At 44.6% G+C, this 14,080-nt stretch overlaps 1 long non-coding RNA gene across 3 annotated transcripts in view; it reads left to right on the top strand.

Annotated features, from left to right (window-relative positions):
• LOC132243464 (uncharacterized) overlaps nt 1-14,080 on the top strand; it is a 144,756-nt gene that overhangs the window by 86,046 nt on the left and 44,630 nt on the right. The gene's annotated exons all lie outside the window — the stretch shown is intronic.

Here is a 14,080-nt window from a genome sequence, read left to right as displayed (position 1 = left end):
GTTGTACTGGGCTTTGGTTTGGTCAGCAATGGCAAATGGATTATTAAAAGGTATGCAAAGGAAGTGCAAGAAATGAAGTGACTTCTTCAGTATTTCTCGAAGAATGGAAAGTGAGAAAGTTCAGCACGTGTAGAATGCTTTGTTCTTAGATACTATCACACCTTGCAGGTATAAGATTTGCCAGTTGTTCACTCGAAAAATTCAGAATATTAGATTTTTTCCTTTTTTTTCTTCACTCTATAAATATTCAAAAGACATTGAAGCACCTTGGGGAAAGTGGAAGATTTTCAAAGGCACAATGGACACTTAAATGACTAACTTCTATTGAAAGTCAATGGATGTTGAGTGTCAGTGCCATATCTGCCTTTGGAAATCTCTCTTAGATACCGTAAAATTAGCAAACTAGCTCACACTCTTATCAATAGCCATCCCACAATTTTATTTGTTATTTTTTTCTTTATTACATGTCATTTACAACCTGATGACAAAAGACACATTCATGGGCCCTGAAAGGTTAAGAGTACAACTTAGTGCACTAGTGCAGGGTAAGTTGCGACTGTTATTGGTGGTGGTCTTTGCAAGCAGTCTGGATCCTGGGTATAAACTGATGGGGATTGTAAAGTCTGCATGATGATTAATTACTGCTGAGGTGGCCAATTTCTGTGACTGCGGCAGCTCTCTAAGCATACAAGACGCAAAATGCTTTGGTTTCATGAACAATTCTCTTACTTTGCATTTGTTACTGTAAGAGGTATGTTCTTCAGGTGCTGTACTTTAATTTCTATGGATTTTGAAAAGCACAAGGGTTTATTGTTCCTTAGAGGTTCCAGATCAATTAATCTACAGCTTGGCTGGCTTGGAGGAAAAAAAAAGTTGCAGTGCTGAGGGGACTTAACCTGATTTTGTTTTGGGATTGCTTTACTGGCTCCATTTCAGCAACTGGCTCTATGTTCAGTGGCTGATCTACCTTCATCCTTATGAGGTATGTTCACATGGCATTGACCTGTTTTTCTTTTTGCATGCAGTTGTGGTAAATGTATAAAAAAAATATACTGTATTAATGACGTCCAACCCCACTTAAACCTTCCCTAACTAGACTAAGAAAGAGAAATTTGTGTACTTCTAAGGAGCACGAAAGAAATGCAACGAGGCGGAAATAAATTACTACAATACAGGCCTCCCTCACTTTATGCAGGTTCTGTATGTGTGAATTCGCTCTTATGAGATGACCCTTTTTATACCAAAAATTGGTTATATGCAAGGTCAATTCACTCTTATGTGATCAGTGTAGTGGAAGCCCGCGGTCAGCTGCTTTGTGCAGTGCATTGTGGGAGTGATGCGCGCCAAAATATAATCTCCTGTGTGGATCTGTGCTCCTCGCTCATTGTCTGTGACACATGTTTCTGTAGTTGCCATCCCCATTATGGTAACATTCACCACCGCCCAGTGCTTGTGTGCACTGTCTGCTGTTGGTGAGTACCAAAACTGTCTTGTAAAAGTGGTAGAAATAGGTCTGGGGGTCAGTACAGTTGAGGTCTTGAAACGTATCCCTATTTGTTACATTGTAAAGTGGGTTCCCTTTATGTGAATTTGAGTTGTGTGCTGTTTTTCAGGAACACAAGTACATCATAAAGCGAGGGAAACCTGTATTGTTGTGTTCCCCCCCACTTTAAAAAATAAAAAGAAACAATAATTTTGAACCTAATTCTCATTTTGACAGCTTTTGGTACATTTTGACAGTTTTTGACATTTTGGCCCCTTTAGACCGCTCTGGTAGTAAAAAGGGGCCTTCCCCAAGTGATAAACTTGCTTTATTGAAGTCTTTGGCAAAACACCCATTGACTGCACAGGGATTGGATTTTCACCTGTCCGCCACTGTTTTATACCCACTTTAAGGCCTTTTTGGATAGACAGTTTTGCACAATCATATTAGTGCAAACAGGAATCAGGCCATGGGATATACAAGATAGGGGAAGGGACACAAGGCAGAGCTTGTGTCTGTGAAGTAATGAAACTCCACAGCTACCATTGCAGTAAACATGGGTTGAGGAGTTCAGCTGTTGCAGTATCCATGCCGTGATGCCTGGCCATAGAGTAAACACGCTGCTGGGGGAGAGGGATCAAACAAAAGACGATCAATGGGAAACTGTGACGTGTTGTGGATAGAACAGTGGGGTGAATTGTGCTGTCAGCATCATGCTTGCAACTCTGTCTGAGAGCAGCCAGTGGCCCCTTTCTTATAATTCTGTGTCTGGCAAGAATGATGTTCATTATAAGGCTTCACACCTTTTGGATTTAACTGAGAGGAGTGTTTCTAAAATCTGCAGATTTTGAACTGGATAAAACAATGGGCATGTACCAGCGATGTATTTATGGAGGGACCAGCTGGGAAGACTTGGACTTCTCAGAAATGTGAAATAGTGCTCTCTGCAAAACCAGTACAAAGGATGGATATTAGGCTCCAGTGAGGCTGCTCAGGTTAATGTCGCCAAAACATCCTGATTGCTGCAGGAAGTTGTACTTGGTAATGCTGCAGAAATGGCACTCTTCATTGACCTATAAACAGGATGAGGGAGCAGCAGCAGCAGAACGAAGAGACAGCTGCTGGCGCTGGCTTCATAGGCAGACACATAAACAAAACTGGGGAGGAAGCTCTGTTTACATTTGAAAGAGAAACCCCAAAGTCCAAGAGGAAAATGATGGACTTAGATGGCTATAAATAGTGACAGAAGTATAGTGTCATCTGCAGTGTTAAAAAATGCTGTAGAGATTGTAACCTAAGAACATGCTGCATATATTTAATACTTGTATTCAATGTGCACTTTCATTATTCACTTTAGATTTTTTTCTATATATGGAGCGGCTTCTGAGCATAGATTCAATAACAATGACTCACCTTGGCCAAGTACAAACAGTCAAAAAGCCCAATGCTGAATCAATTCAGTCTTCGCAGGTTAGTCTCTAAGCTGTGTAGATTGAACCAATAAGCAAGTGAAGAGACATTCACTTTTGAATTTCAGATTTCATAGACATTAGGGCTGGAAGACATTAGGGCCTCACTGGATCATAAGGTCGAGCCCCCTGCCTGAGGGGCAAGAAGTCAAAGGATCCCAGAAAGATAGGCATCCAAATGTTTCTTGAAAGTGTCCAGAGTAGGTGTTTGCACCACCTCTGAGGGGAGTCTATTCCAGGCCCTGGGGACACGGACAGTAAAGAAGTTTTTTCCCTTATCCAGCCTAAAACAGTCTTCCAGGCTGGTCATTGGACCCTGTCTTCCCTTGGGGTGCCCTGGTGAATTCTCCCAGTTCCTGACTCACACCCCTTATGTACTTATAGACTGCCACCAAGTCACCCCTGAGCCTATGCTTCTCCAGGCTGAAGATTCATAGATTCATAGATGTTAGGGTCGGAAGGGACCTCAATAGATCATCGAGTCCGACCCCCTGCGTAGGCAGGAAAGAGTGCTGAGTCTAGATGACCCCAGCTAGATGCCTATCTAACCTCCTCTTGAAGACCCCCAGGATAGGGGGAGCACCACCTCCCTTGGGAGCCCGTTCCAGACCTTGGCCACTCAAACTGTGAAGAAGTTCTTCCTAATGTCCAGTCTAAATCTGCTGTCTGCTAGCTTATGGCCATTATTTCTTGTAACCCCCAGGGGCGCCTTGGTGAATAAAACCTCACCAATTCCCTTCTGTGCCCCTGTGATGAACTTATAGGCAGCCACAAGGTCGCCTCTCAACCTTCTCTTGCAGAGGCTGAAGAGGTCCAGGTGCCCTAGTCTCTCCTCATAGGTCTTGGCCTGCAAGCCCTTAACCATATAAGTGGCCCTTCTCTGGACCCTCTCCAGATTATCCACATCCCTCTTGAAGTGCGGCGCCCAAAATTGCACTCAGTATTCCAACTGCGGTCTGACCAGCGCCTGATAGAGGGGAAGTATCACCTCCTTGGATCTGTTCGTCATGTATGTGCTGATGCATGATAAAGTGCCATTAGCTTTTCTGATGGCTTCGTCACACTGCCGACTCATGTTCATCTTGGAGTCCACTAGGACTCCAAGATCCCTTTCCACTCCCGTGCCACCAAGCAGGTCATTTCCTAGGCAGTAGGTAGGCTGGACATTTTTCCTCCCTAGGTGCAGCACTTTGCATTTCTCCTTGTTGAATTTCATTCTGTTGTTTTCCTCCCATATGTCCAACCTGTCCAGGTCTGCTTGTAGTTGTTCCCTGCCCTCCAGCGTGTCCACTTCTCCCCAGTTTTGTGTCATCCGCAAACTTGAACAGAGTACACTTCACTCCCTCGTCCAAGTCGCTGATGAAGACATTAAAGAGTATCAATCCAAGGACCGAGCCCTGAGGGACCCCACTGCCCACACCTTTCCAGGTTGATACCGACCCATCCACTATGACTCTCTGGGTACAACCCTCTAGCCAATTTGCCATCCACCAGACTGTGTAGTCATCCAAGTCACAGCCTCTTAACTTGTTCACCAGTATGGTGTGGGATACCGTATCGAAGGCCTTCCTGAAGTTTAAGTATACGACATCAACCCCTACTCCTGCGTCCAGTTGTTTTGTAACCTGGTCATAAAAAAAGACTAGATTAGTCAGGCATGATCTACCTGCTACGAACCTGTGCTGGTTTCCCCTCAGCATAATTTGTCCTGCTGGGCTCTTGCAAATGTGAGCCTTGATAATTTTTTCAAAGACTTTGCCAAGGATGGAGGTGAGACTGACTGGCCTATAGTTGCCTGGGTCCTCCTTCCTCCCCTTCTTGAAAATGGGGACCACATTGGCCCTTTTCCAGTCCTCCGGGGTCTGTCCGGAGTCCCATGGCTCTCGGCCTCTCTTCACAAAGCCTGCTCTCTTGCCCTCTGATCAGGCTCATGGCTCTCCTCTGGACTCTTTCAAGCTTATCCACATCCTTTCTGAATTGTGGAGCCCAGAATTGGATGCAGTACACCAGCTGTGGCCTCACCATGGCTGAATACAGCGGGAGGATGACTTCCTGGGTTTTGCTTGAGGTGTATTGCTAGATGCAAGCCAGAGTTTTGTTTGCTTTGCTGGCTGTGGTATTGCATTGGTGGCTCATGTTCATCTTGTGGTCAATCATGACCCCCAAGTCTCTTTCAGTCATGGTGCTAGCAAGTGTAGCACCGCTGAGCCAATATGTATGATACTATTTTTTTCTCCTGAGTTGAAGCATCTTGCATTTGTCCATGTTGAATACCATCAGGTTTCCATCCTCCCACCTTGTAAGCCTGTTGAGGTCAGTCTGGATCACCAGCTTATCTTCAAGTGTGACCACACTCCCCCTGCCCAGGGCCTGTAACTAACCTTTAACAGCAACAGTGGAGGGACCATGCACTGAGCCCAGGCAGGTCCTGCCAGCTCTGGGGCTGTTCCTGCCACCCAGCTGGGCTGGTCTTGTGGCAGCAGGACCTGATGTCACATGCAGGGTCCACATGCCAGGCCCAGCTGGGTCCTGGGACCCCTCTGCAGCCCAGCTGGGCTGGGCCCATGATGACAGGACCTGACGCAGCATGTGGGACCTGTGTGCCAGGCCCAGCTGGGTCCTGGGGCCCCTCTGCAGCCCAGCCAGGCTGGGCCCATGGTGACAGGACCTGGCATGGCGCGTGGTCCCCACATGTGGGGCCCAGCTGGGTCCTGCTGCTCTTGGGGCTACTCTGCTGGGCAGCAGGGGGGATGTCCCCAGGGCTGCGGAGGGTGATGACCTGGCCCAGATCCCTGCAGCTCACTAGTCTGGCTTTGGACTGGAGCAGGTTGCACGGCTCCAGGAGGCATGTACAGGAGCTGCACCTCCTGGAGCCCTGTGACCCACTCCGGTGCAAAGCTGGACTAGCGAGCCACGTGGGGCTGGGCCAGGTCCTCACCCCACTCCGCAGGCACAGGGGGCAGAGGCAGGAGCCAGCCCTGGGGCCCGGCCCATGGTGACAAGACCCAGTGTGGCATGTGGTACCTGTGTGCCGCGCCACCCAGCCGGGCCCTTCCTATAGTGGCAGGACCTGGCTTAGCACATGGGGACTGTGTGGAGCCAAGCTGGGTCGTGCTGGCCCTGGGGCTGCTCGTGCCACCCAGGAGGACCCGACACGGCACGCAGGGCAAGAGGCACATGTGAACTTGTCTGGAAGCACCCTCTGGGTCTGACTTTGGAGTCAGTTCCCCAGCCATTGGATGGTAAGGTTTTTGAGGCTGCAGTTCCCCAATTTTGCCATGAGGATATCATGGGGCACTAGGTCAAAGGCTTTTTTGAAGTCCAAATATATGCTATCAACCTCTTCTCCTCTGTCCAGGTGATGTGTCACCTGGTCATAGAAGAAAATGAGATTGCTCAAGCAAGACCTACCCACAACAAAGCCATGTTGGCTATCCCTCAGAATGTTGTCTTCCGTTAGCCTCTTGTTAATGATTTTTTTGATGATATTTTCCAATATTTTTCCAGGGATCTTTTCAGGTTCCTGGATCTTCCTTCCACCCTTTCTTGAAGATAGGCACTACATTGGTCCTCTTGCAGTCTTCAGGTACCTTGCCCAAGGGTCATGAATTCTCAGATATCTTTGCCATTGGCCGCTCTATGATGTCAGCCAGTTCCTTTAGCACTCTTTGGTGCAATCCATCCAGACCAGCTGATGTGTGGATGTCCAGCCTCTCAAGGTGTTCCCTCATAAAATCTATGCCAATGATGTGCGTATGTTCACCCTTCCCCTTGGTAATCCTGCACCTTGTCAGGCAGGGTGGTCCTTTTGGGCTGGTGAAAGACCGATGCAAAGTAATCATTAAGGGGATTGGCTTTTTCCTGGGTGTCGGTTATCAGCTGCCCCTTTTGGTTTAGCAGGGGTCCAGTGTTACCCCTAGTTTTTTTTTTTCAAACTTCCCACATATCTGAAGAAAGACTTGTTATTGTCCTTGATTCATGTAGCGAGTTGGAGTTTGGTTACAGCCTTCGTTTTCCTAGTTCGCTCCCTACAGGTGTGGACCAGTACTGAATATTCCTCCTTAGTGGTGTTTCCCATCTTCCATCCTTTATAAGCCTCTCTTTTTAGACACAGGAGGTTCATTAGTTCCCTATTGAGCCAAGGGGGTTGCCAAGCCCTTTTACAACCTTTCCTATGGGCTGGAATGGACTTCCCTTGTGCTTCAAGGATCGCTTCCTTAAGGAGTGACCACTCATTGTGGACTCCTCTCCTTGTCAGATCATGGGCTGTCAGGGCCTCAACAACTAGCCTCCTGAGCTTGTGAAAGTCAGCTTTCTGAAAGTCAAGGACTTCTGCATTGATGACTGACTTGGCAGCTTTGAGATGGATAGTGAAAGTGATCAACTCGTGGTCACTGTCTCCCAGCTTCCCTTCAATTCTTAGGTCACTGAATAGATCACCCCCTTTGGCCAGTACCAGGTCCAGCAGCACCTTACCTCTTGTCAGCCCGTCAACTTCTTGAGATAAGTAGAACTCTTCCATGCATGAGAGGAAGCTTTGTGACTGATCGGATTTGTCTGAGTGCTCTTCCCATGAGATGTCAGGGTAGTTGAAGTCTCCCATGACAACCATGCACCAAGAGCATGCAACCTCATCCAGGTCCTTAGTGAATTCATGGTCAAGCTCTTGCTTCTGATTTGGAGGTCTGTAGCACACTCCTACCATTATATCCCCTTCACCATGTTCCCCTTGTATTTTAACCCAGAGTCTCAAGTCACCCTCCTTGGGTGCCAATCTCCGCTTGTAGGGAAGTATACTGCTCCTTCACATAGAGAGCTACAACCCTACCCTTTCTTTCCTGTACAAAGTATAGCCATCTATATCTATAGTCCAGTCATAGGTGGAGTCCCACCAGGTCTCCATTATTGCTATGAGATCATAATCATTTCTGAATGCAGCCACATGCCTGCGGTGGACCAGCCCAGAGGCCAGGAGGTGGGATGGGGGGTGCTAGAGCATGCCTCCCTCCTGAGCTGGAGCAGACAGCTTGGGTCAAGGCTAGTCTGTCCACCTGGCTATAGGGGCTTGCAGGAGAGGTGCAAAGAGTCCTGGTATGCCGGGGGACTGTGAGTTAACTTGAATGTGGAGGTGATCTGGGACAGAAGTTCAACAAACTGGCTTAATTTAAATCAGTTAAGTCTGATATGACACGCATCCAAGTTTATTTTAAACCAATTTCGGCCATTTTGAAAGTAGTTTATGTGCACTGAATTTCTGTTGTGTTACAGATTTGAACTGGTTTCCAGTCACTTATACAAGTTTATGTGTAACTTCTGTCCCTAGCCCTTGAAATAAAAGAATTGACATTTTTAGGGGACAAGCCACAGTACAAAAGCTACTTTAAGAAAGACCAAAATAAGGGCTAGACTATTGGAGGATACGTTAGATTGCCACAGTAATTAGTACAAAATCAAGTTTTTATTAGATTCATACATTAGATGTTATGTCTGCGCGACGCTTCAGTCCCTAATTCGATTCAGTGAAGATTTGGCCTGATTCTGTGGCTGAATCTCTGAATCTAAATCAAATCAGAGGACCCTTGAATCTCTCTGAATTGAATTGGAACCTTCCAAATCTATTCGGAGAGATTCAGAAAGATTCAGTGATTCGGACATAGTTACAGCTTTAAGTGTTTTTTCTACATACCTCTAGGTAGCAGGGGGCTCATGAATACTGGGGTTCATGAAGTGTCCCACAGAAGCATGGGGGGCTCCCAGCATGCTCGGCAGCAGACCCAGAAGTGGACCAGAAGCACTTCTGGTTCACTTCCGGGTCTGCTGGGGAGTGCTCTGGGGGGCCTCCCCATGCCCCCCCTGGCTTGGTGACTGGTCCCTCTTGGATCTGGGGAGGCACCCAGGTTCCCCCCATTGCTGATCACCAAGCCAGGGGAGCACGCCCCCCCCCCCCCAGTGCGCTCCCCAGTGGACCTGGAACTGAACAAGGAGTACTTCTGGTCTGCTTCCAGGTTCACCACTGAACATGCGGGGGGGCCCCCAAACTCCTGTGGGATGATTCATCCACCCCAGCATTGCAGGGTTCACAAGTTGTGCTGGTACCTCAAGGTATGTAGAAAAAACTTTTAAAGCTGTGTCTACGTCTGAATTGCTGATTCTCCAAATCAGCATCAAATCTTCAGATTCAGATTCAGCCTAATTGAATCAGGGATAGTGATCTGAATCAACAAATTGAATCACTGTCCCTGATTCAGGCCAAATTGGAATCTGAATCTGAATCAAATAGGGCCCACTTCGCACACCCCTATTAGATGTGTGTTCCACACAAAAGGCTATTTAAGGTACCTTAAATTTTTGCCAGTCAGACCTTCAGCTGATGCCCACTAGAGGCAATGGAATCAAGTCCCATTTACCTTAATTAATATTAGCTTGGACCATAACTGAGAAGAAGTGTTTCTCACAATATATTCGACAAGTAGGATTGTCTGAACTAGGGATGTTTATGTGGAATTGATCTTCAGGTGTGTACAGATAAAGGCTTCCCAGTCTTATTTTTGTTTGAATGATCAAATCTTAACAGTCAATTTATTGAATTTTTGGCTATTTTTTGGGACAGTTTTACACTTCTGAATGAAGGGAAAACTCCTGGAGTTGGGATGGAATGAAATGTTTACTTACAAGTGGGATTTTCTGCCAAAAGGCAGGGTGACATAAAATAATCATCAGATATGCAGCAGGAGCGTTGCCAATTTACATCATTTAAGGATCTGGACCATTGTCTTTTGATTAGAATAATTTATATTGTGTTCAAAAGATACTGTGAGAATAACAGTGCCTGTTTTATCTGATTTCAGCTTTCTGAATATTTTGGGCAGCCTTTTCTTTTCTCATTGTTCTTATTTTCCATTTTTTATGTTTAATAGCCAAAACCATATTCAAATGAATAGAGAACTTACAGTGCTCATTTCAAAATGACTTAGCAATATTGTTAAAAAAAAAATCATGCAACTGGTATTATTTATATTCAGGTTGGTAGCTCCTACTGTAACAAATCTTATCATTCTGTAAGAAACAGAATACTTGTTTCAAGGAACAAAGGAAACTAAATACAAATCAGCTGTGTTGCGATAACATGCTGCGTCAGACTTCTCTTCACAGAGTCAAGGAGGGGTAAAACTCTGTGCTTTGAACTCACCTGGCCTGGTATGTATTGCATAACCAATTTCAGTTCCTGCCAGAATGGCAATCTTATAGGTTGTGCTAGTTGTCAAACTAATTCCTTTCATAGCAGGGCCTGCTGTATTTTTGTACACTGTTGCCACTTCCAAAACACAATGTCTCAACTGAGGCTTAGAGCAAAAATGTTAGAAAGTGTAACTTCCTGGAGTTTGGTCAAAGTATATCTTTCATGGCTGCAGGAATATCTAGCAATGGGTAAAGCTTTTAATTTTAAAACTCCATGACAGTAATTAGAACAATAAAAAATAAAGGGTACACATTTTTGGAAATTAGTTCCTTTCTTACCTGTATATGAAAATAAGGCTCAGGGAACCCGTCTGATTCTGTGTTTGGCAGAAGCCATCAGAGTAGAATCCAAATAGAGTACAGACACTGCCAACCACAAATTAGAGAAACACTTAAAAAAAATCCCATTTCCTTCTTTTTAAGGAACAGTTTTTTTGGGAGGGAAGACCAAAGTTCCCATCCTTTTGTCTAGAGATATTAGGTTTGAAGAGGATGTCACGCAAAAGTGTGTCTTGCAACAAAATATGTTGATGAGTCATGGGGGCCATTCAAGTGCAATTCCAACCCCAACTTTAACTCCCAGATCCATGTGCTCACCTCTACAGTACACTATCCTCCCAGTTACTAGTGTGCTGCCCTTGCCCTCATGGTTTCGCTTCTCTTCCTTGCATACTCTCTAGCTAACAAGTCCCAGGGACTCTGCTTCAAAAGGAAGTTTTATCAGTAAATGTCATCATTATAAAGAGGGAACTGTTTTGAAACCTTTTTGAATGTACGCAGATATGACAGTAACTGATGCACAAGGGACTTTCCAATGAGAAGAGGAACCGTGGAAGTGCTTTTCATCTTGAAATAGGTATTAGGCAGAAAACACTTTCTCCTTCAACCATTAGAATATTCACTGAACTGGAACTGCAGGGAGGAGAACAGAAACTTAGCCCATATGCTAGGGCAATGGCCTGTGTATGTTCCTAGTAGGGAGAGGCCAAAAGATGAATACATAAATTAGGCAGCAATAACTTGAGTGACAGAGCAGTCTTTCTATTAGTACATGTTTTTTTGAGAGAGCCAGAAATAGACCACGGAAAAGTTCTTGCTAATAGTAAATGCTGTGGTAAAAAATAAATGGAAATTGGTAAGATGTTTAAAAATTGTATACAAATTCATTGATGTGTAAGAAGAAGAACTGGTTTGAATACAAGAGAAAACTTAGAAATTTACTTACAGGAAATATAGAAAGAATTTAAGAACATGTTAATACCAAATTCTGAGGCCATTTAGACCAGTGATTTACTTTACTGAAGTCAGTTGTGTTTTAATGATGATAACTTACATGGAGAGTTTCAAAAGCAAGTAGGTGCCCTGCTGCTATCATTAAGCCCTTTTTAGTGGATGGTATCAAACTGCTGTTTGTACATTTGAAATTTTCTCTATAATTGAATATTGGTCAGATTTTCAAAAACCCCTCATATCTGAGCAGCAGCCTTTGAAACTAAGGGGAACTTTTGGGTGCTGAACACTTTTAAATGGTTGGCTATACGTCTCTCTAAAAAACAAACAAAACCCCCAGACAAAATACAAAAAATATGGATGTAGCCTGGCCCTGTGCTCTTCATTTGTAGAGCTGTTATTGACTGTTGTCATTAAAACCTGATCTGTTGCTTTTATATAAAAGATACGCAAGAGCTTCATAATGTATATGTGAATTGCAATATTTATACAAATTTAGCATTACTGTTAATTTCCTTTTGGTCACTATATTGACCTTCTTTGCCTTTTTCTTCCCTAGAAAATGAAAAATACAGACCATTGGACAGGAGTAAAGGAAAAGTATTGACATTAGGTTAAAGTTTCTGCCTCTTGGGTGGGAGGGGAGGGGTCTGCACATGGTTGTTATATTTTATTCTGTTTGAGGGATGTGTACCTCAGTGCTGTAAGCATTCCACCCATGGTTCCCTGCTCACCTGTTGCCATGCGCCCTACATTTGAATTCATTAGCTTTACCCACTGGTTTCCGTGCTAAATTTTCTGAGAGAGAGATTTAGCACAACACGCACATAGCTAATGAACTTTTTGTATTTATTTTCAGCTCTCTTCTAAATAGACATGTTCCTAAGATACTAAAATCAGATGTGCTTCAACATCAGAACTTTATCAAATTTTGTGTCCTGTAATGAGGAACTCAACCTACAGGCAGGTTATATATTGAAATTGGACATTAACTTATATCCCAGGGATGTTTTGGGACTTTCTTCTGTGAACTTGGTTTAAATCCTTCTCTACTCTGAATGAGACAAGCTAAAATGGAAAGCCTAATCAGTATATTTGTGGAAATTGTAAGTCTGCCTGAAGATTAGCTTGAGTCCTGAAAAATTACTCTACTTCTGTTAGATGACCTCTGAAATGGGATACTGAGGTTCTAAATTTTGGATATAGGCATGTAGCATGTGATTGCCTACATATTTGTATAGATCTATCCCTCAGTTAGAGAAATTGAAAACTCAGGCATGTCATCCTTTTGTCATCTAATTAGAGTAACTCTCCTACATTAAATCATTTAATTCTGGGAGAAAAAATTAAGGAAAAGGGCAAACACAGTGACCATATTTAAGAAAGGGAAAACAGAGATCCAGGGAACTACAGACCAGTCATCCTTACAAGTCTCTGGAAAAATCATGGAGCAGATCCTCAAGGGATCCATTTCTAAGCACTTGGAGCAGAAAAAGGTGATTAGGAACAGTTAGCATGTATTCACCAAGGGCAAGACATGCCTAACCAACCTGATTGCCTTCTATGATGAGGTGACTGGCTCTATGGATGTAGGGAGATTGGTGGATGTGGTGTACCTTGAATTTAGCAAGGCTCTTGATGTGGTTTCCCACAACGTTCTCACAGGCAAGCTAAGGAAGGATGGGCTGGATGAATGGACTCTAAGGTGGATAGAAAACTGGCTGGAGCATTTGGCTCAGAGGGTAGTAAACAATGTCTCGATGTCTAGTTGGTATCCAGTATCAAGTGGAGTGCCCCTGGGGTTGGTCTTGGGGCCAATTTTGTTCAATGTTTTCATACATGACCTGAAAGATGGCAGAGATTGCACCCTCAGCAAATTTGCAGATGACACCAAGCTGGGGGGTGGGTAATAGATATGCTGGAGGGTAAGGCTAGGATTCAGTGTGACCTAGACAAAAACAAAAACAAATTGGAGGATTGGGCAAAAAGAAATCTCATGAGTTTCAACAAGGACAAGTGCAAAGTCCTGCACTTATGAATGATCAATCCCATGCACTGGTACAGGCTTGGGACTGACTGGCTGGGTAGCAGCTCTGCAGAAAAGGACGTGGAGGTCACAGTGGACAATTAACTGAATAGGAGCCATCAGTGTGCCCTTGTTGCCAAGAAGGCTAATGGCATACTAGGCTGCACTGGTAGGAGCATTGCCAGCAGGTCCAGGGAAGTGATTATTCCCCTCTATTCAACACTGGTGAGGCCACATCTGGAGTACTGTGTTCAGTACTGGGCACTCCACTACAGAAAGGATGTGGATAAACTGGAGAGAGTCCAGTGGATGGCAGCAGAAATGATGAGGGGGCTGGGGCACATGACTTATGAGGAGAGGCTGAGGGAACTGGGCTTATTTAGTCTAGAGAAGAGGAGACTGAGAGGGGACTTATTAGCAGCCTTCAACTACCTGAAGGGGGGTTTGGAAGAGGATGCAGCTGGGCTGTTCTCAGTGGTGGCAGATGACAGAACAAGGAGCAAAAATCTCAAGTTGCAGTAAGAGAAGTTTAGGTTAAATATTAAGAAGAATTTTCTTACTAGCAGAGTAGTAAAACACTGGAACAGGTTACTCAGAGAAGTGGTGGAAGCTCCATACTTGGAGGTTTTTAAG

Source organism: Alligator mississippiensis, chromosome 1 (genome assembly GCF_030867095.1).
Source record: "Alligator mississippiensis isolate rAllMis1 chromosome 1, rAllMis1, whole genome shotgun sequence".
In the NCBI taxonomy this organism is placed as follows: domain Eukaryota; kingdom Metazoa; phylum Chordata; order Crocodylia; family Alligatoridae; genus Alligator; species Alligator mississippiensis.
Note: the sequence above shows the minus strand (reverse complement) of the source record. Positions and strands in the feature narration are given on the sequence as shown.